General features: G+C 35.0%; 1 protein-coding gene across 1 annotated transcript in view; it reads right to left on the bottom strand.

Annotated features, from left to right (window-relative positions):
- Nucleotides 1–1,280: 1,280 nt before the first annotated feature.
- LOC143628276 (pectinesterase 1-like) overlaps nucleotides 1,281–24,001 on the bottom strand; it is a 105,982-nt gene continuing 83,261 nt past the window's right edge. The window contains exon 2 of the mRNA XM_077097910.1: nucleotides 1,281–1,298. The gene's annotated coding sequence lies outside the window, so the exon portion shown is untranslated. The remainder of the gene's footprint in view (nucleotides 1,299–24,001) is intronic.

Here is a 24,001-nt window from a genome sequence, read left to right as displayed (position 1 = left end):
ACTAGATTAACTTTCAAATTTCAAATTTATGTGTCAACTGATTACCTTGAATGAAATTGAGAATAACTTTCATTTTTAAATTAACTAACAGAAAATATTTATGTTATTACTCCTCTCTATATACTTTCAGTTTACACAATAAATTTCACACTATATCTTTTCATCTATCAAATTCTGCAATTTCGCATTTCTTTGTAAGGTTCATTTGTATTACTCAGATTATTTCATTCATTCATATTATTGATATAGTTCATATATTTTAATTATTATCAATTTAATACTTTGTTTGCGTTCTTATTATTTTATTACAAACAAAACAATGGAGCAAAAATAAAAAAAAAAAGACAACCAAGTTTAATAAGTTGGATATGCTTAAGAATGATTGTTTTCTCAAGGTCTGTATATTAAAGTTATTGCGTCTAAAAGCCAATAATAAACCCGGTGAATGTTGATGAAGGAGCGATGTTTGGCACCTTAAAGGTTGATATGTGATGGACGTTGGAGGCTCAAAATAAATGCAACACCTGAAGACCTTTTTTTTGCCTTTCAGTTTTAGTGTGTTTTGTTTTCTAGGACAGTTTCTTTATGTTTCCAATTTGGTTTGATTTGTGTTGGATTTTTATATATCGTCTAAATTTATGTTTTGCTTTATAATTTAGTTATTTTATATTCTAAGGTAATATGTCAAAATCTAAGTCTTTAACATACCCGGTGTTTGAAAAAGTAAATGTTTTTAAAATTTGTTACACTTAATTGTTTTAATTATCTTACTTTTCTAAATATACTTTTATAACATTTGCATTTTGTTGTCTTTTTTGTGTGTTAAAAATTAGATTACCCATGGTATATGATTTTCCAAATCATTAATAATATTAAACATTTTATTGAAGTCAATATAGTGATCACCTCGATAATTTGTACTCAATATGTTATCTACTATTTGTTAATCAACAAAAATTTTTTTATACTCACAAAAACCATGAGTAACGAAAATGGATTATTTATCAACTATAAGATGTGATGTTTATAACAAATTTTTAATTCATGTTGGTTAAATATGTAGTCCATTGGGCCTTAGTCAATTTTTCTTATCAAACGTCTCTTTGATTTCCTAGTTGAATATGAATATGGACTCATGGTAGACACATGTCTTGCTTTACGCTTACTACACACTTATTAGTTTATGGATTTTAATTTTTTAACTTTTAATTGTGTTTCTAAACATTGTATTTCGTATCTTATTTTGATTTATCTTTATGTCTGACAATAATTTCCTTTTGTACCAGTATTATTTACAACTAAATATCATGTTGTCGTCCTAAAAAACATATTACAAATTACAATATAATATAAAACTATATATGTTTGTTAGACGATTTCTATACGTTAACCCGTGTCATGCACGGGTTAATAACCTAGTTTTGATACTATTTTTATATGGTTCTTAATAACTAATTAATAGTCATCTTTTGCTTACACCTATAACTTATTTTTGGTTATTTGCGTATTGCTTAAATCAAGAGATATGTGCGTTTAAAATGTGCGTTGATTGTGGCTACAAACAAGGAATGCATTATTAAACACACAAAACTGTGCACGTACAAGCAATAGCAATGCTACATGTGACAAATCAACTTAACTTAATAACAAAAGAACGTATGTAGGTGCTACAACTTGTAACCAAAGAATGTTGTGAAGTATATGTGACCAAAGGATATTGCGTGTGTATAATATACATATTCTAATAAAATAAAATAAAATAACTGTGAACACGTGTTAGTTATAGTGAAACCTCATAACTTTTTTTCCTCCAAGCTAATAATTATGTCATAGATTAATAATTATTCAATTTCTTTTTACACTCCATTAATTTATATTATATTCATAAAATGATTAAATTATTCACTTTTCTTTAACTCTATTTTATTATATATACTATACATTTTTATAAAAATAAATATTCTTATAGATTATAAATATATACTTTAAATCCATCCAAGTTAATTCCATTTGGTTCAAAATTTGTTCCGGGCCAAAAAAGGGTAATATGAGTTTTTTTTAAAAGTTGAGAATACAAGTAGATTTATCATCAAATTTGTTACGGGTTCAAAGTTTTGACATGAAAATGTCAAAAAAAATGAAAGTTAGAATTTTCAAATGTGATTTAGGTTTCAAATTTATTTTCAATGACATTTTTTGAAATAATGAAAATATTCGGGATTTGGCTAATTGGCTATTTTTCCCACAACTATTAAAATTTAAGAAAAGACAGCAGAAACTTTCGACATGCTACCTCCAAGCCTATCAATTTTTCTAACTTTTGTCAAATTTGAAATATTTGTGTCAGCATTGACTTTTCCTTTAATGGTGATTAAAATGTAGTGTGTGAAAAATGCCATAAAAATTATGCTCAAGTGAAGCAAAACATTCACAAAATTGAATGGGTTAACGTGTTATTTTTATGTGTTGTTATTATAGCAAAGTCAAGAACCCCCTCAAAATTATAAAAATCATTTTCATGGTGTAGCTCAAAACTATTATTTCATGAAAAGTATTTTTTGAATTTGGTTCATAACCAAAATTCTTTTAATTATATATATATATATATATATATATATATATATATATATATGATACTGAAAATCAAATTTCCAATAGATGAACCATTCTCAGGTATGTTTTTGCACTTGCGTTATTATTTTTATTATTTTTTATTAAGTTCATTTTTTTTTGAAAAAAATCATTTTCTGATATAAATAAAATTAATTTATATAAACATAATATAGATATAAGCATAGATGTAATCATTTTTTTATATACAGTACGTACTTATTTGCTTTATTTATAACTTTATTATTTGGATCATCTTGTGTGTTACACGAGCTCTAAAGCTAGTATACATATATCATAAACTAGAACGAAGACGATTATATGCATCACGAGAGCATATCAACACATACTTTATATGTCACGAAGCGAATTATAAGAAAAACTATGAATTTTGAAAGAAGAAAAGAAGGCAAATTTAGAAGGAAAAGGAAAGATGGATAAAGATCTAAACAAGATGAAGGAGAGAACGTTTAGATATAGGGTCTGGTTTTTCAAATCCTTACATACATACCCAGTTTTTACTAGTCAACAAATTCTGATTGGTATAAAAATACACGCAAAAAGAAAGAGAAAAAAAAAAGAAGAAAATTCTGCTGCTGAGATATTTTTTGTGAAAATGAAACTCGATTAGGATCGATTTATTTAGTATATTTTAAACAATACAAAACTCGGTTGGTATTTTGAAAACCAAGTTCAATTAAGAAAAAAACTAACATAACTACTTTTTTTATGTATAAAACCAAACTAATAGAACTGTTAGGCTCTTTTTTATGTTTAATCTTTTGTATTGTACTTAGTATTTATTGGGCTTTTATGTTGTTTTGTATGTTTATGGCCCAAGGGAAATAATGTATAGAAGCCCATTGGACATGTGATGTGACATGTTTCTCATGCATGCTTTTCTATAAATAGAGAAGCATGCCATGAGAGAAAATAGTTAGTTGGTTGAATAGAAAACCTTTTGCCAAAAATTCTCTAACACACGTATCTTTCTCTCACTTTCTTTCTCGTCCCTCTTTCTTTCTAAAACCCGAACATAAACCTCAAGATCCGAGACATCTTAGGTTGCTTAGTGTGATTTTCGCTAGCACTAAGTTAGGTTGATCCAAGAACGTTGTTAGATCCACCCGCCACAGGACCTACAATTAGTATCAGAGCTTCGGCTCACTAGTTGAGGGTTTTTGGATCACAACATTGGGTTTTGATCTTGAGAAAGGAAAAGAAGTGATCTTGACAAGAAGATTCACAAAAACAAGAAAAACAACAAAAAAATACAAAAAGAATCGTCCTCAAGTTGATGAGCATGTCTTAGATAGTGTTCTTGGTAAAAACAACAAGTATACAAGCTCTAGATCTAAAGATTTTGAGTTTAAAAAGTATTAAAGTTAGTGTTACGGGTTCCTTAAAATTGAAAAGTAATTTTTTCGCTTCTCATGGCATGAAAGTTTGTTTACCAACCTTTGATCTAGTACTGACAAGTTAGGTGAACAGATCCCGAGAAAGATTGTTTCTGGAAGCTTAAAATTTTTCGCTTCGCCTGAAACTTTTTCGCTTCGCTTGAAAAAGTTTTTCGCATCGCGTGGTTTTTCGCTTCGCATGATTTTTTGCTCGCATGATTTTTCGCTTCGCATGACTTTTCGCTTCGCTTGGCATTTCGCTTTGCATAAGTGATTTCGCTTCGCATCACTGTTCATCTGAATTAGTTTCGCTTCGCGTGGTATAACTTTTTCGCTTCGCGTGGAAACATTTTCACGCGAAATTCTTGTCTGTATCAGAATTTTGAACTGTTTAAGGACTTTAAGTGTTTGAGACTGCTTTAACAATGACTAGCACTGATTCTGAACTGTTGAAAGGGTATTTACTGATAGAAAACCAAGTGGGAACACCTCAAAAACCTCCAAAATATATGACCTTAGATGACAACTTTGCCGACTTCAAATGGAGGTTCATGAACTATATCTCGTTGACTGAAACTAATTTAATGAGATGTTTGAACAAGGTCCTCATGTTCCCATGACTGTCACTCAAGCTGGGGAACAACTTAAAACTCCTGAAAATTATGATCAAAATGATAGGGACCTGTTAGCACAAGACAGGAAAGCTTATCTCATTTTAACAGTTTGTCTTTCAAATGAGATCATTGAGACTTTACGTGAACACCGAAGTGCAAAGGGTTTGTGGGATGCACTTGTTGAGAAGATTGAGGGCAATGCTGAAATCAGGGAAAACAAGAAAGCCCTGTTGAAAGAAGAGTTCAATATGTTCAACCATCGTCAATGATAAGTTGTGTTGGATTTGGTGAAGAGATTTAAGAAACTAATGGTGAGAGTCAGAGCTGCAAATGTCAACATCACCAACTCCGAGGTCAATCACAAGTTGATGAATTCATTGCCTTACAGTTCGAGTACAAACACTATCACAATCAAAGAACCACCAATCTGAATGCCATGACAAACAGTGATTTGATATCTACTACCAAGTCATTTGAGATGGACGAACAAATGAGAATGAACAATCATCTGAGTTCTCTGAATCAAGCTGGGGTGAGTACTGCATCTTCAATGCCAACTGCATTTATTAGCAAAACTCAGCAAAATGTGTACCCCGTGAACACTCCAAAGTACTCCTCAAGTGTTCCTCCACAAACTACTGCCTTTATCTCAACGGGAAGTCAATCTGGATCATCTGAGCCTAGCTCATTTCAGAAGGCAGTCGATAGTGCAGTTGATCAAGCTTTGAATGCCCACGGAATTTCATCATCATCAAAAAATCAGCCAGGCAAAAGCTCCAGCTACTGTGAAGCACTACCCTTGTTGAATGACTCAAACATCTCAATTGTTCATGCTTTTCTGTCAAGCCATGAAGAGTTGATGCAAGGAAATCTATTGCTACCACAATTTGAGATTGGTGATATGAGAGACATAAATCAAAAGGATCTTGAAAAGATGGATATCAAGTACCAAATGGCAATGGCCGTGCAAAGAGCTACAAACTTCATGAAGATGTATGGAAAAGACAGCTTCAAGGATTCAGACAAGAAGAGGATCGGGTTTGACAAGTCAAAGCTAAGCTGTTACAACTGCGGTGAGATGGGTCACTTTTCGCGAGAATGCACGAATCTGTCAAAACCAGCCAATGATGTTCGTGTGACCGAGGTGACTGAGGAAGAAAACAGCAAAGCTGCCAGAAAGAAGCATGAGGTGCATAAGCCAAGCAGCTTAGCTCAAAGAATTGGAAATCATCCACACAAGGGCAATTCAAGCTCAAACACAAGGGCCCTTGTCTCCCAAACGGAGGTCCAAGCTGGTATGGATTGGGATGATCAATTTCAAGAGCTGCAGAATCCTCTCAACATGGCAGGCATGGCTTTCACGTCAAACAATGAAGCGTCCACATCCTCAGCTGCAAGTTCCGATGCATCACCCATCAATGAGGTAAATCATAATCTTTGCACTCAAGCTTGCATAAATAAGGTGACATATTATAGATATCTTCAGGACAAAGTTTTGAAAGAAAATGCAAAACTTCGTCAATTAAATGCTAAATATGTTAAAGCTGACAAGATCTATGTTGAAAAGATAAAAAATCACCATGATGATGTAGCAAATCTTAAACTTAAAAATTTTGTAAAGGAGCAAGATGTCATCTATTATAAAAATATAATTAATGAGTTAAAAGATGAAATTGAGAAATTAAAAATTGATGCTTCTGATTAAAGAGAAAAAGAAAAACAAGTTGAAAGATTTGAAGCATCATCTGAGCAATTGGATGATATTATCGGAGCACAAAGAAGTGCTAAAGTCAAAGCGGGGCTAGGATATGATTATTCAGCAGTGCCTCCACCAATGAATGATAATTATACTAGTTTGCCTCACTTTAGCTATAATACTTCTCCTGATGAAGAAATGGCATATGGAATTGGTAAAGTACCAAAACCAGTGAAATTTGTTCCTGCTGCCTCTCAAACCGCTGCTCCAAGTCAATCATCTGATAAGTCTAACGTCAGCGTGTCTTGTGGAGTAGGTGATATAAACAATGGTGATTATGGGAAAGTTAACTAGGGTTGTAAGCTAAAAGGAGAGTTAGAACCCCGTTTTGAGTCTTGTGTGGGTCTAACAAAATCAATTAACAATCCTATTTGTAATAGTGTGTGAATCAATGTTAGGAAGTTTGATGTTAGGATCAAAAGCTGTATTTTGTGAAACTTCTAGTGATGATAGTTGTACAAATGTTTGTAATGAAAGTGAATGTTCTTCATCTGATTCAGAATGTGAAACTATTTTTGATGAAACAATCGAAGCTAAGATTGATGAACAGAAAAGTCCTAGCTGCTCATCAACTGATTATCATTTTGAGAACTTGAATAAAGAAAAATCTAGTTTTGAAAATGAAAAACCAAGCACTTCCTGTAAATATGTGCCACCTAAGAAAACCTCATTTTCTCAAAATACAAATTACAACAACAGTTCTCAATATTATGATCAGTTTGATAATGACTATTACTATTCTCAACAGAAACCTAGGCATTCAAATTATTTTGCTTCAAAATTTTCAAATGTTCATCATTATCAGACAGATACAGGTTACAGACATGTTAACCCTACTACATCAACTTATCCCTCATATCTCAGTGATCAAGATATCTATAACTGCAACCAAAGAAAATGTTGCTTTTTTGTGGCAATCCGTCTCATCATGCAAGACATTGAAAAAACTAGCATAAGCAACAAAGAGACTTCAACAGTAAGTTTTGTCAGACATTTCCTAGGTTTCCTGCTCAAAATAAGAAAATGCCTAACCAAACTCACACTTCAGCCAGTGAGACGAATTTCAGACCCAAAAGAACTGAGAAACCCAAGAAACCTTTCTGGCTAACCCAAAGGGAAAGGAAGAGGTTAGCTAAGGGGTTGGAAGCTGAAAAGCACAAGAGCCCTTCAAAGGTTTTCACTAAGGCTAATCAAGAAGATTTTTTGGTTAAGCCTAAAACAAAACGAAGGCAATCCAGGAAACCGTTTCAAAACCGAGGAGATCATAATTCAAATTCCTCGAGGGATTGCTCTTCAGATTCTGACTCACCAAAGGACTATATTTTTAGAAATCATAAAATTAAACTTGGTGACTTTATGTTTAATTTTCACGAGACAAGTGTGTCTCGGGAAACCCTCCACTAACCGTTTGTTCATGTGTGTAGGGTCAGCCTGGAAAGCCTGTCAATAATATTTGGTACTTAGATAGTGGCTGCACCCGACACATGACAGGAGACGAGTCGCTGTTGTTTGACATAAAACCATTCGACGGTGGACATGTTTCCTTTGCTGGTGACATTGGAGGAGAGATAACGAAGCAAGGAAAGGTCTCAAATGGTACTTTGACCTTTGATGAGGTCAATCTGGTGGAATAGCTCAACCATAACCTGCTCAGCGTATCTCAAATTTGTGATAAGAAATTCTCAACCCTGTTAACTGAAAATGAATGTCTTATATTGAAACTAGGTTTTATAGTCCCTGAAGAGAGGATCATGTTGCATACTCCGAGGCACAACGATGCCTACATTCTGGACATAAGAAGCAATTATTCCATGCGTTTTTCTTCTTGTTTGATGTCCAAGGCCTTGGAGAACGATTCATCTTTATGGCATCAACGTTTGGGCCACGCCAACTTTAAGAACTTGAATAAGTTAATTAAAGGTGACCACGTGAGGGACTTACATGTAAAATATTTTCATTGTGCTGAAAAATGTTGATCTTGTTCTAAATGCAAACAGCACAAACTCCCTCACAGACCCAATACTGTCAATTCCATAAACTCCACTCTCCAGTTGTTGCACATGGACCTATTCGATCCAATTCAACCAATGGCAATAGGTCGAAAAGCCTATTGTCTGGTTATTACTGACGATTTCTTGCGTTTTAGTTGGACATTTCTGTTAGGGCACAATGATGAGACATCGCAGTTTCTGCTCAGATTTATAGTGTTGGTTGAAAATCAAACTGATAGGAAAGTGAAGTGTATCAGAAGTGACAACGGAACAGAATTCTACAACAAGGTCGTGAATGAATTCTGCCACAACAAGGGAATTCTTCGTCAATTCAGCGCACCTTACACTCCCGAACAAAATGGGGTGGCTGAACGACGAAACTGTACGTTGGTTGAAGCCGCTCGAACAATGCTGTCATATTCCAAACTACCATTGATTTTCTGGGGTGAAGCCATCAATGCTGCCTGCTTTACCCAGAATCGGGTGCTTCTGAACAAAAGATTGAACAAGACTTTATATGAAGTCTTCAATGGAACGAAGCCAAGGGTGAATTTCTTCAGAACGTTTGGATGTCCCTGCACCATACTCCAAACCAATGCTGGAACAACCTCCAAGTTTGCAGAAAAGGCTTATGAGTGCTATTTGGTTGGTTATTCTGCTGACAAATGTGCTTATCGGGTGTACAACAAGAAAACTAGAGTGATCTTGGAGTCTTTCAACATTGATTGACAAGAATTGAACCCTACCGATGCACACAATGGTCCTGACTGGATGTTTGATTATGAAAGTTTGTTCAAGCAGTTTCGTGGGATGTATGTAACCCCAGTCGTACCAACAGTTTCCTCTGTTGTTTCTGCACCTGTTCAACCTGCTGATGATCAATCTATTTTGATGCAAGCTGTATTGAGAGGTCTTGAAGATGTTAATATGGCTGCTCCTGGACCCATACTTAATGTACAACCAGTGGCTAATCAACCAGCCCCGGTTAATAATGTGCAGCCATCTGCAGACACCACCGAGATGCCCGTTGCTGAAGACGTCACTGATTCAGATACTGATTCATATGTATCAGCCGACAACGAAGAAAATGTTCAAGTCGAATAAGCAGAGCCACCGCCGGTAGAACCTAGTATGGTGGAATCTGTCCCACACCTCCCTCAGAAGAAGATAATCAAGGTCCTGCAGTGGAGGCTGATGCATCAAATGTGTAGGTTGATCCTAGTTCGAACGAAGCTTCTGACAATATCGACTCAACCTCTGTTCCAGCAATTGTTGTCCCATTTTATGACAACCTATGGGAAGGTCCCATCGCTCCGGAACACTTGGTTGATCAAGAAGAAGGTGAAGTTGATCCTCAACCAAGTGCTTCTGTCCCTGCGACCACCGCTTTCCATCCCATAGAGAGCTTGACCATTCAGCTAGAGGCAACACCAGTCGAGCATGTCGACCAAATTCCACAGTTACTAATTCATCGTCGACATCCGACTGAGAACATTATTGGAGATCCATCCGCTGGCATTCAGACACACAGCACCTCTGGTACTATTAACAGATGTCTTTTTGCTTGTTTCATTTAACAGGTGGAACCCAAGGACTACAAAGTTGCATTGAAAGAGAACTCCTGGGTCGAAGCCATGCAAGAAGAGTTGTTACAGTTCAAGAAGTTGAATGTTTGGAGGCTGGTGAAGAAACCAAAACATAAGAAGCCGATTGGAACGAAATGGGTGTTCTAAAATAAGAAAGATGACAAGGGGGTGATCATTAGAAATAAAGCCCGGCTTGTTGTGCAAGCTTTTTGGCAACGTGAAGGTCTTGATTACGATGAAGTCTATGTACCAGTAGCCAGATTAGAAGCAATTCGTATCTTTCTGGCATACGCCTCGTACATGAACTTCAAAGTGTATCAAATGGACGTAAAGACTGCTTTCTTGTACGGGAAAGTAAAAGAAGAATTCTACGTAAGTCAACCTCCAGGTTTTGAAGATCCAAGTCATCCTGATTACGTCTACCGACTTAACAAGGCACTTTATGGTCTTCACCAAGCACCTCATGCATGGTATGCCACATTAGCTTATCATTTAGTGAACAACGGATACAAAAGAGGCATTGTTGATCAAACTCTCTTTGTCAAGAAGGTTAAGGGTGATTTAATTCTCGTTCAAGTGTATCTTGATGACATTATCTTCGGGTCCACGAATGAGAATCTGTGCAAGGAGTTCTCTAAGATTATCCAGAAGCGATTTGAGATGAGTTCCTTAGGGGAGATGACTTTCTTCCTGGGCTTACAAGTTGAACAAAAGAATGACGAGACTTTGATTAATCAATAAAAGTACGTTCATGACATTGTTTAGAAATTTGGATTCAAGGACTCAACATCGTTCATGACACCAATCGCTACGCAACCTGTTCTCGCTCCTGATCCATCAGGAAAACCAGTCGATCAACACCTGTATAGGTCCATGATTGGTTCACTGATGTATCTCACTGCAAGAGACCGGACATCATGTTCCCTGTTTGTCAGTGTGCCAGATATCAGTCAGACCCGAGAGAATCTCACATTACAGATGTCAAGCGTATTTTCAGATACTTGAAGGGGATACCACGTTTGGGTCTCTGGTATCCAAAGGAGTCTCCCTTGGAACTTCATGCTTACACCGACAGTGATTACGGGGGATGCAACTTGGACAGAAAATCAACATCGGGTGGATGTCAATTCCTGGGAGATCGGTTGATCTCATGGCAGTGCAAGAAACAAGTCACTATGTCCACCTCCACAGCAGAAGCCGAGTACATTGCTGCATCCAGCTGCTGCTCTCAAGTGATATGGATCCAGCATTAGCTGCTGGATTACGGTTTGAATTTCTATGGAACCACGATCAAATGTGATAATGAGGCGCTGTTGCCATTGTTAAAAACCCAGTCCAGCACTCAAAGACTAAGCACATCGACATCCGAATACACTTTATTCGTGATTATTATGATCGTAAGCTTGTCGATATAAAAAGGGTCCATTCTGACTATAACTTTGCAAATCTCTTTACCAAAGCTTTTAGTCGTGCCCGATTTTTGTTTCTCGATGAGTCGTCGGGCATGATTTCTTTTGAGTAAATTTTATCTCTAAATTTTAATATTGTAAATATTTTTCAAATATGTCACAATTTTAGAGGGAGAAAATGAGTCAACCTTAACTCACCAAAAAGATTTTAAATATACTTTTACAAAAACCAAAATTAAGTCACTTGACTTAACAAAAAGATTTTATTTTAAATATTTAATATTAATTTCATCTTTACTTTTATTTAAAGAAATATTAAGAGATTTCAAAAAGCTTTATTTCGTTTAGAGGGAGCTCCTGCTTAGCGGGAGTCGGATATTTAAAAATTTTCAATTAAGAATTTGATCCGACCCTATGGAAAGTGATAGTACATTGGTATGTAATGATTCTAGCGCGTTAAAAGAGTAAAACAAAAGGCTACAAGGCTATTCATCGATGTATAGATAGGCTTGACAAACAAGTAAGTGTTGGGTGATATAAACTTAAACTCTTGCCGTTACTTGTGGCTATACGTTTAAGAAGTGGTTGCATGATTCTGTTAAAGTCATATCAATGAAGGATGAAATGTAATTACGCATGTCATACCCAAGCCTCTCTTTACCTGATCACAGTCGTCTTATGAAAATCAGTGTTAATTTTAATTTTCATTTGAGTCAAGAAAAGCCTCAAAGAAAGGCAAGAAAAAGAAAAACAAAAGAGTCAAGAAAAGAAAAGGAAAAACAGAAAAACAAAATGAAAAATCAGAAAAAGAGTCCTTTAGGATTTTAACTTCTGCTTTATTTCTTCATTTATTTTGATTCAAGGCTTGGACTTTCTCTGTTTGTCGTCATACAAGATCTGATTGTTAAGGCCCTGAATCTTCTGCGTTATTTTAACTTTTCTAGATCGAGTCAAGTGTGCAAAGCACAAAATGTTAAGTGTACAAAGTACAAAGTGTCAATTATGTTAATAAGAGTACTGTGATCAGCTAAGAAAGGTTTAAGTCAAGTTGAGGTGATATGTCAACACAAACTAGTCTCGAGGTATGATGGAATCAGTAACATATCTAATTAAGTGGGGACCACATAAGTATCGTGCCTATTTGAACCTCAAATGTATCACGTTAACATCAAAACATTTGTCAAGTTAAATAAGTGGACAATATCTGTAGTTGATGATGAATTTGTGTCACAATAATTTCAAAATGAAAACACGATCTAGGGCTTTGCAAACCAATATGATTCCATGTCGAGATTGTTTTGTGTAAATTAATCAAAGAAAATATCTATGTAAATTAATTCAATATAAAATTTTAATTTAAAAGGGATATCTTAATTCTATTTTTATTTTATTTTATTTTGTTTTATTAAGTACTTGTATAGTCTATTATTTTCAGTTTTATTTTTAATTTTTATTTTATTTTTACTTTACTTTATTTTATTTTTATCTTTACATTTATTTTTATTTTTATTAGTATTATTATTATTAATGTTTTTGTTTATTTTATTTTATGTTTTTGTTTTGTCAAAGAGATCGTCAGTGCAATAGTTAATAGTAACGGAACGACAAAAGAAAATTAAGTAAAATAAACAAGTGCTTGGAGCCGGTGGGTAAACGTTTTCGGGTTTGAATGTGCAATTTTTTAAAGACCAAGGACTGAGAGTGTATTTTTAGGTGAATACTCGCAATGTTTTGACCTTATCGTGAGATAGGCTGACCCTATATATATGGGTCACCAAAATCACTTTCACTATTCACCTAACACTTTTCACTTTTCACTCTCTCTCTCATCTTTTCCTCTCAAACCCTAATTTCTTTCCAAAATTTTCAAAGATCCGGCCCTCTTTATCATCTATGAAGTTTAATCCAGATCCAACTCCGTCGGTATAACATTATAACACCTTGATTCCTCCGATTCTTCTTTGTTTCTGGGTTCTCGGAGATCGTAACGGCAGTCTTATGAACCGTCGGTCAGATCTAAAGACAGATCTCCAGATCTGTGTTGGTTTCATGCTATGATATCTACGAATAGGATTCTATTTCATGTTTATCATCATTATTTTTAGCTATTAGTTTTATTGTGCAAAGTTTGTAGATCTAGGTTTTTGTTCACAAGTTCAAAGGTCTGATTAACCAAGTAAACCAGAGGGTTTTTGGTTCAATCTCACCAGAAACCTAATTCGTGTCTAGGCGACACCCATGGAAAGAAAAGAAATGAAAAACGGACAAGTTTCAGTTTTTCGCATGAAAAGTGTTTCGCTTCGCATGACCATGCGATGCGAAACATCCATCTGTTTCGCTTCGCACGACCATGCGGCTTCTGCTGTGGAGGTGGACACAGTGACTTGTTTCTTAAAGATTTTGCAGGTATTATGGATGACTTTATTGAAGCAGGAAAGAACTTGGAGCAACTCATTGAATAGAATATGGAAGAGGCAGTAGAAGAAGACTACCGCAACTACTCGCCAAACCCAGACACACCTCTAGCTCAAGTTAAAGCTTCAGAAACTCCTGCAACAGATTCAGTCTCTGATCCAGCCACCGACTTAACACACCAAGCACCAAAGAAGAAGAAAAAGACCCACATTGTGGCAAGTCATGCTTATGCCCGCGTGCTCAACTACCCTTATCATGACGATTCGCTGATTGTTTATGCGAAGTATGATAAGAGAAACAGTGTTTGGGCCATCAGAAGATACTGTGGAGACCTTATTTATCTCGACCACCACCAGCTGAAGACATTACCAGAGCTTGATCTCAACTACTTCAGAAAGGTTGTGGGTCGAGGAGAATATGATGATACTTTGGAAGGCTGGGTAAAGACTCATCTGCATCATCAATCAAAGGTGAACTACAAGGATTTTGAAGTGAATAAGGGTCGTCAGTACAAGAACCCAAGAGAAATAGACCCAACTACCGGAGAGCCCCGAACGATGTGGAGATACAAGGCGCCAAAAGACTCTCATGAGATATATCATGGCGAGCCCTATCTTCCCAACACTCTCCGAGATTTCATTGGCTGGTAGTTTGACAATACAACAGGTGAGGCCGTCATCCACTACCATGATATGCATGAGATTCGAGTATTTGACGAGCATGAGCCTATGGGACTACACATTGAGGATGTGAAGAAGCTCTACAACTCACCGCTTGGGACCGTTGAGGATTTGGGTCGTCAGAATACAGACCGGATAGTTGAAGCCTTCAACAAGTTCGTCCAAAGACTTGTTGAACTTCCACTATCCGAGGACGAATGCTTGGTCTACGACACCGACGGGTTTCAATATTAAAGACTAGAGGGAGATTGTAAGGCCCTTTTTGTATGTTTAGTCTTTTGTATTGTATTTAGTATGTATTGGGCTTTTATATTATTTTGTATGTTTATGGCCCAAGTGAAATAATGTATAGAAGCCCATTGGGCATGTAATGTGACATGTTTCTCATGCATGCTTCTCTATAAATAAAGAAGCATGTCATGAGAGAAAAGAGTTAGTTGGTTGAATAGAAAACCTTTTGCCAAAAATTCTTGAACACACATATCTTTCTCTCACTTTCTTTCTCGTCCCCCTTTCTCTCTAAAACCCGAACATAAACCTCAAGATCCGAGACATCTTAGGTTGCTTAGTGTGATTTCCGCTAACACTAAGTTAGGTTGATCCAAGAACGTTGTTAGATCCACCGGCCACGGGACCTACAAGAACCACTTTTTATGTAATAAACCGCTATATGTAAAACCTGACGTCATACTTCAAACCAAGTGTTTCTATGGGATTTTTTGGTAACCTCTTAATTATTTCATTAAGAGGCTACCTCTAAATCAATCTGAGGTAAAATATGTTTGGTTACACCTCTTAATAGCTTATGAAACTTATTAATGATCAAGTTTTAGATACATACTGAATAATTAGAGCTTACATTTTTAGTCAGACATTTTATTGATTCAATAGTAGATTCTCAAACAACCTTTATACAAAATGCGGCTTAATTCCTTTCTTTTAACATTTAAAAACACTAAGAGCATGTATGAGATTGAGTTTGAAAATGCTTATTAGCTTATTGGCTTTTTCAAAAAGCCATTTTAAAAAGAAAATATGAAAGATTTTTGTGATTAACAAACACATTTTAATTTATTAGCTTTTTAGAAACAGCAATAAGCCAATAAGCATTTTTCAAACTCAATCCCAAACATGCTCTAAATACTAAATTTCTTTCAAAACTAAGAGAGATTGTGTGCTTATATTAGTGGCTTTTAATCATATACTTGCTCATTTTTATTATTGGGCATAGATCCATCCTATTATTAAAAAACAACATTTCTTAAAAAAATTCAAGTACTATTAGATGCCTTGTGTTGTGGTCATTTACTAATTGAATGTCACCGTTTATTATAAATCAGTGGAATGGAAATATGGAATATTACTTGATTAAGACCTTTGCAGATATCAAAAGGTTGGCCGAGTGGTCGTGGAGATTCGATCACAAGGGAAAGATCGATTTTTAATTTCCTCTTTCTTTTCTTAATTGATGCTTTTGTTAACTTGGTTTTTATTTTAATAATAATTAGTTTTACAAGTATAAATCCTTTTATTTTATAAATTATTTTTACAAGTCAATTAAATCCCGTCTCTTCTAAGATCCACAATGCAAATTCGGAACCTTCTTGTGTATGCGAAAACTCAAAACACAGTTTTTTTTTCTTTTAGACTTTTCGAATGAAAAATTTCATTAACCAAAAGGGGGCTATTAGGGCGTCAACCCGCTAATAAAAACCTATCAAGAGGAGCACACACAGTACTAACAACATAAAAATAAATTACAAATCAAGTACGAGATAATTAATCTATCACAATTCAGCATTGCTCATAAAAAAAATTCATTGCTAACTCCCTAATTAATATACTATTATGCATTTTCGTATATCATTAATTATATCATTCTAGGCCACTTTTGCATGATAAGAGAAAATGTTTGTTTTTTACAAAATAAATTCAAATTGAATTTTATTAATCTCATATTTTTATCGTTGGACGATAATAATTTCAAGTGAGAATATTCCTGCTGTAGGTCCCATCGTTTAAAATGTTTTATTGGACCTTTCTTACAAAAATTTATCGGCGTTAATTTTTATCCGAATTTCAAACTGATGTTTTCAAACTTTTAATCTCAGAGATGTTACGAGTCGACTGATGTAAAACATAACTCGAAACATTATTCCAAACGATGAAAAGGTGCATCAATTCGGGTGTTTGAACTCCCAATTAACAATAATAAGTCGTTTGGAGCATTGTTTGTAGATAAGTTTTACATCAATCGACTTGGAACCTTCTTCCGATCTAAAGCCCAAAAACGCTAGCTTGAAACTAAGATAAAACTTAACGCCATTAAGTTTTTTTTAACCGATGTCCAATGAGAAAAAATGTTTTTAAAATGTGGAACCCCTAACAAGAATATTTTTAATTGTGCTTATTATCGGTCAATTACACAAATATGAGATTATTAAAATTCTATTTGCCAATAAAATAAATGCAATATTAACAAATTAAACTTGTGTTACGGTTTACTAAAGTGTGTACATCAACAAAAACAAGATAAATATCTTCATTTAAACCTACTTTCTTTATCACTTAATTTAAAATATGCATATGAGAGAGAGGGGTATACAGGATGATTGAATTAGTGGTGTGATAATCAGCGTGGACGACGGAGCACATGAATTTGATCCAATGCACATGAATATGTCACGAGGAGACCTGAGACCTTAATTTTTAATGGAGCTGCCTAAGATATATATAATTTTGAACGGCAAAAGTTCTATTCAAGATCTAGTAAGACTCGGTGAACTCCACTGATTTATCAAGCATATGCATGCAGTCTATGAGATTTCGACAAGTAAAACTGAGCTCCTCAAAATAGAAACTTGTATGCTTTATATAAACTCTGGTAACAATAAACCCAACAAAGTAGTTGTAGTCACTTGACTTATCTTATTATCTTACATAGTCGATCATATAAATCATGACACTCTCTTAACAATTAGTATTAGCATATCATTCATGCTCTCTAAATGTTATTATGTTAAAACAAGTTATAGTAATCAGAAAAGGTGAAACAATAAAAGTTCAAAACAAAACATTTGGAGACGCATCTTGATACCCGTACCTCTCACATACTGTTTTTTAATAGCAAATTTTTCCAACTAAAATTCTCAAACCTTGCATTTACAATGATTTGAACCCATTGCCTTATTTTTTATAGGAGCAAACACCATACTACTAGATCAATTGGCCGTGCCTCTCACTAACTAATTAAAAAGGCACTCTACCATACGAGTTACATGCCCATTCTTTTTCTTATTTGGTTTGTAAGGTTCTTATTAAATATGAAATGAGGAAAATAAAGAGACAAAAAACGGGTTTGGGGTTTGAAAATATTTTGCTGGCCCTTATGCACTTGCTCTTCTAGCACACCCTTTGAACCATCCATGTAAGCACGAGAAAATGTCACTTTACACAATTAGTATAGCTCGCAGTTTTCCCCACGTGAAGTAGTGATAAACATGATTAGGTCATTTCTGAGAGTGTTATAGTGCAAACTTGTCAATAATTTTATCTATGTGTAAAGAAAGAAGTATGAAAATTAAAGTAGCGTGTCCTTATGATATATCACTTACTGTTTTGCTAAAGTGCACAATAGTAATGCAGTATTTTTAAAGTATAAATCCCTTTTTATATGTAGTAACATAAAGTTAGAACTCAGTTAACAAAGCTGACTTTTAGTATGATGTCATGTAAAGTAGGTCCTTCGCACGTTTTAATCTCGACGGTATTGTAGCGGGCTACCTATCCGGGACTGATATCTGTTTATGTGTTATTTTACACTTTATGATTCAATGAGATCTCCGATTTAATTTGATCTTTGCAAGTACTATTAACATATCGTTTTCCATTGTCGTTTATGTCATAACTCCAGTTTAAGAGCAACATTGCATGCGTAAACCCAACCATTATGGCACCCTGGGTTCGGGTCGTTACATATGACATCCTTTCAACCTGTCTGCTGGAAAACAACTACAAGACATGAGCTATTACCAAGGCATTATTCAATCAAAAGGGTAAAAGGAAAACTTTTGTTTATGTAGATCGATGTGGATGACATCATTTTTGGGTCGACATAAAGAAAAGCCTTGTAAAGACTTTGGGAAATGATGTGTCCATAGGAACACATGGTTTTCAATATGATTATGCTCATATTCAAGGTTGTTTTAGTTAGAATATGTTAATGTTTTACATTATCAGATATTTAAGGTCCTGAAGTAGAAAAGAACGATTCCGAAGGCAAAAACATGCGTAAAATGAATATCAAAAGAAGAAGGCACAACTTTGAAAATGCACGGCTCGTATGCATATGAAGTTCCACGGACCGTGCCCTAATCACCAAAAGTCTTGTATAGACCGTGCAAGTTGTGAAACCCTAAAAATAGGTTTTTAAGAGATTTAGCCACTGAGTGTAGAAAAGAGGACGTTATAAAAGGCTTTGTGATGGCTGGACACGATAACCGAAGGCCCAATAAACCCGAAAAATTTTGGATCATGGCGAGGAGGCTACGAATTGAGATCTATCATACAACGGATTTGGATGTAACATCCCAAAAACCTCTATGCCAGTTTTGCCAACTTTAGAAGTTGAAGGGCTAAATAGAAACAAAGCCAAGCTTAAAGTTCAGGGTCTAATCTAGAATTTTTTAAATTTCATATGAGACGGGCCATCTCATTATTAGACGGTCCATCTCAAAGTAAACCTGGGTATTAAGTTATACTTTGTGACGAGATGTCTCATCTGCCTATAATTTTGTGATGACGTTTGAGACGGATCATCTCATTATTAGACGATTCGTCTCACCACCCCTATCAGTAAGAGGTGTCAAAATTCAGCACTTACATGTTAGAACTCAATTATCGGCTCATCTAGATCATGTTAGCTTATAAATAACCTGCAATTGACGTCCATAACATCCACAAATCATACCAACATCATCCTTCACTTATAAGATCAATCAAAGATGTATTTTGGTGCATGAATCTAGTGAAAGTGCAAGAAAGGGTTGTTTTGGCTCAAGCAGAAATTCTAACCAAATTGTAGTAGCCTTAGAAGTCATCTGTTGTGATTGGAACACTTAACAAAGCTTTAAACAATGAACACAAGTTACACCAATAGAATACTAAACAACTTATCTAAATCTTTAAATGACTTAGTATCACATTAATTGAATCCATATTGAATTATGAATCAATTAGTATTATCAAAGTGAATAAGCAGCGAAATTAACAAACTATCTAAGGTTTCATATGGAAGAACAACTTTGTATTAATTATAATCAAATGATACCAATCTATTGCTCCCCCTCAACCTTAGTTCATCATTCACTGATTTTCAGTACAAAGGTACTCTGATCAGGTGAATGTGTTTTTTGTCAAGTGTTAATGAAGAAGAGACTCTATTCTTCATTTTATACAAGTGTTAAACTACTAATGAGCTAAAGGTTAAAGTGACATCTAACCAATTCTGTTACAAACTACTGATAAACTAATATAAACAACTATCTATTAAAGAATCATATGAAAACTACTGATCTTTGTTGAAACAACTGATGTTTGAACTATCAATTGTTTGTCCTTAGTCTTTTGGATCTTCAATAGTTTGCTGAAACAGTTGTTTTATTTTCATTTCTTTTATATCAGCGGTTTACTTGGTCAAATGTTTCGTGAGCAGCGGTTTGATAAAAACCTTAATGGAGAGCAAAAGATGTTTAAACCATCAGTTGTTTGATTTCTGGACATCAGTTCTTTACTAGGTTCAACAATCTTCCTCCTAAAACCATTTATTATTTTGCTCCATTGTATTATCTTGGCAATCTTCTTTTAGCTTAATCTTTGATGAACTTTTGAAATTCAGCTCCCAGACTGTCATCCTCTTCCATCTACAAAGGAACGTCTATTAGCATCATCAAAACATCTTCTTCCAATATTGGCATATCTTATAGAAACACCCAATGTTCCACAAAAACCAGCAGAGAAACTCTGTATGTTAGCTATTCGTCAATAGCTATTCATTAAAGAGTAGCCTTCTTTGCTTCCCAATAGCTATTTGTCAGCTATTCGTCTTTCTGAAACAACCAAGCTTTTATCATATGCTTATTGTTCTAAGTCTCTTGTCTTCGGAAGCTTTTGTTGATATATTCTTGCAGCTTCGTCATCAGACATGATCCTAGCAGCTTCTACCCATGGTTTTGCAGCTTCGTTCTCTTGATGAGAGATAAAGTCTTCAACATTCTTTGGCTTAAACTTCTTGGAAGGAGGAGAAGGTAGTGAATCATCTCCTTCAGGCAGGATCAACTTTCTTCTCTTGAATCTACTGTCATTATCCTTTTGAGTATCCTTTGACTTCAAGGTGTCAACAACCTTTTAAATAGCTATTGGTTCTTGTGGAACCTAGGGTGCTTCAACAGTCTCTGAAACTACTGTTGGTTCTTGTGGAGCACCAGTAGTTTGGGTAGCCATAGCAGCATCAGTAGTTTGTAAAACTATTTGTCTTGTATCAGCTGTTGGTGAGATAGTAGTTTGTTGTTCATCAATAGTTTGGGAAACTACTGATATTTGTTATGTTTCATCAGTTGATTGAGAAGCAACTGGTCTGTGTATCCCTTTTCATCCTTTATGGGACTTGGACTTTAGTCTCTTGGTCTTTGAAGAGCTTGTTTCATCAGGTTTTTCTCTGAGTTTTCTGACCGAGGCCTTGCTGAACAAACATCTGAACAAGACTCCTAATGATGTCTACTACAGGACCAAGCCTCAAGTCAACTATTTCAAGACGTTTGGATGTCCATGCACTTTGTTTCATATGACACCCTGACTAGCAAAATTGCGGAACTGTTAAACGAAATGTAACAGACACCTTTGGTATCAACCACATTGTTTATAAAGAACAATACAAGCTAATTTACAATATTTTACATCGATCTAACTTTGTTTACAACTAGGTGATACAAACTAAATCCAATCCGTTAAGCGGCTTTACTTCTTACTAGCACACTTGCATCAATTCACCCAACATTGATCGGAAGTCAAACACGTAGCACATTGACTTTCTAGTCCAAGTCCAGTATACCTGAAAAACATGTTAAAACGGGTTAACTACAAATAGTTGGTGAGTTTCACGAGTTTCAAGAAATTAGTTGTGCGTACAACAATCATAGTTTGTAAATACGCAAGTATGTATGTATGTACGTTCGCAAGTACGTTTGTTTGTATGCTTATGATGTAATTATGCTAAGCTACAGTGAAGCCTTGACTGTTTGTTCGTGCTGCGCGCCTCCATTTCCCACACTCAATCAACCACTATGGCCCCCTTCCGCCCACAACATGCCCCGACTAGCTATATCTAACACTACATAGCATGTTTGTATAATTATGGTCGTGTGCAAACGAGATAAGTCTCAGCAAACCATTCCGGCTCAATTTTGGATTTGTCAAACCAATAGTACTATTCACAAGCCATCGGCCCGAAGTTAATCACTGTGTTCGTGGGGTCTTTTGTGTGTTAGCACTTAGATATTTCTCATCATCAAACAATTCAGAGTATATAGATATGTATCAACATTTTTTTCACCTCAAAAGTTCGTAAAAATAGTTTAAAAGTGGGGTCATGAAATTCACGGTTTAGCAGGTATTCAACACGGTATCGGATAGTGATTCGTTCCACTTGCTAGCACTCAGATCCTATAATAAATATTATAATAATATTAATATTTTAATATTACTATAATCTCCACACTCAACTTGGCTGTATAACTAGTCTGGGTATGGCTCTCATGTCTAGAAAGTGTCAATAGGCTTAGATTGTGACGTTGCTCATTGTCTAATGTTTAAAAACGAACTTGACTCAATTTCCCCGTTTCACCAGGTGGGCGAAGTTGGTCGTTTACGAGTTTAGAAAACAGGTATGAGTATATAAACTTGGTTAAATGTGTTGGTTGATAAAATGATTAAGTAATAAAGAAAGATCACGACTTAGTGGTCTGGATTCGCTACGGGGCTCATTTCCGTTTATTCAGTCTAGTTTGGAGAAAAACGCGCTCAATCAATCCAAATTGTCCAGATTTCTAACAATAAGTTTGGTTTTACTTAATTAACCCAAAAATATGATTTTTGATCACTCTTGATGTTCTGATATTCCAACAGGTTCGTTAATAACGAACTCGTCGGTTTTTATTAGAAATGAATTTGTTTAGTCATCAATTTAGCACAATTAATTATCCGTTTATCATTAAATTATGAAAATTTAGCCACTTATTAATTAAAATATATAGATTTTTGTAAAATATTTATGGAATTATTTACTGATTTATTAATTTTCAAAAATTCTTTTTATATGCTATAATTAGCCCGAAAATCGTCAATTTATAAACAATTTCTGAAAAATCCGGAAAAATTCCTAAGTGATCCAAACACTTGCCAAAACACCCAGAAAAATTCCCAGAACCTAACACTTTTGCCAAATTACCTTTTCGAGCCAAAAACGACTGCAAAAACTCGAATAAACGCGAATCCATAAAACATAGCTAGGGTTTTCCAAATGACCCCAAATTTCATATGTGATCATATTATACCAAATCCGAGTCTCCCACAAAATTTCATCATTTTTCAATCATTTAAGTATATTTCCCAAATAAGCGTCCCAAATCGGTAATAAATTCGCCAAATATTCTCCGATGGTCGAAAAATTACCAAATTTGGACAGAGAGTCATTCATATGGTCCCTGATTTCTCTGCAAAATGTTATAAGATAACAATATGCACATCACAGATTCCTAACCAGTTTATGGCCATGTTTATGATCAAAATATATTTTTGATCCATGTTTATGGCCAAATAAACTTATCAACCAGATTCCTAACCAGTTGTATGATCAAAATATATTTTTGGACCATTATTATGGTATTTGCATGGTTAGGGATGATTTTTGGTAGTTAAAGTTCAAGTTTTATGTAAATACCATGTTTAACAAAGCATAGATGATCAAAAGTAACCATAATACCTTAGAAGTTTTATGTGTGTGTGAAAATCCAGAGTTCTTGATCAGTTATGAAGATGATAAGAAGGAAAAAATATCTTAAAACATGTTAAAGTGTGAAAAAATATCGGGGGGGGGTATAACTTGCGGCCGCCCCAAAGGTGGGGTCCCTTGGGCCCCACTTTTGTCCATTTGTCTCGTTTTTCGTGCCCGAACGTGAAATCCCGAGTCCAAATTTATTTTGGAGTTCGGTTTTTGGCGTGAAAAGTTTATCGGGTACGACAAACAGCGCGAAAACGAGTGTTTTTGTGCCAATTTCATGTAAATTTAGAAAAACATACTATTTATTTTTAAAAATCAAAAATATTTTAACAGACCGCTTAAAACATCCCATATAAGTGTTGTGTATGTCTTTTTCGGCTTAACGGATTATACAATGCTTGTTTCGTAACTATATTTCGCGTTTAAATTCATAGCACGTAGTTAAACGAGCATGTTTTCGTTTAACTGGTTTGCTATCGTACTAATGA

The sequence above is a fragment of the Bidens hawaiensis genome, unplaced genomic scaffold (genome assembly GCF_021521415.1).
Source record: "Bidens hawaiensis isolate Kalapana, Puna unplaced genomic scaffold, B.hawaiensis_p1.1 tig00004864_1, whole genome shotgun sequence".
Classification (NCBI taxonomy): Eukaryota; Viridiplantae; Streptophyta; class Magnoliopsida; order Asterales; family Asteraceae; genus Bidens; species Bidens hawaiensis.
This window is presented reverse-complemented; position numbering and strand designations above follow the sequence as displayed.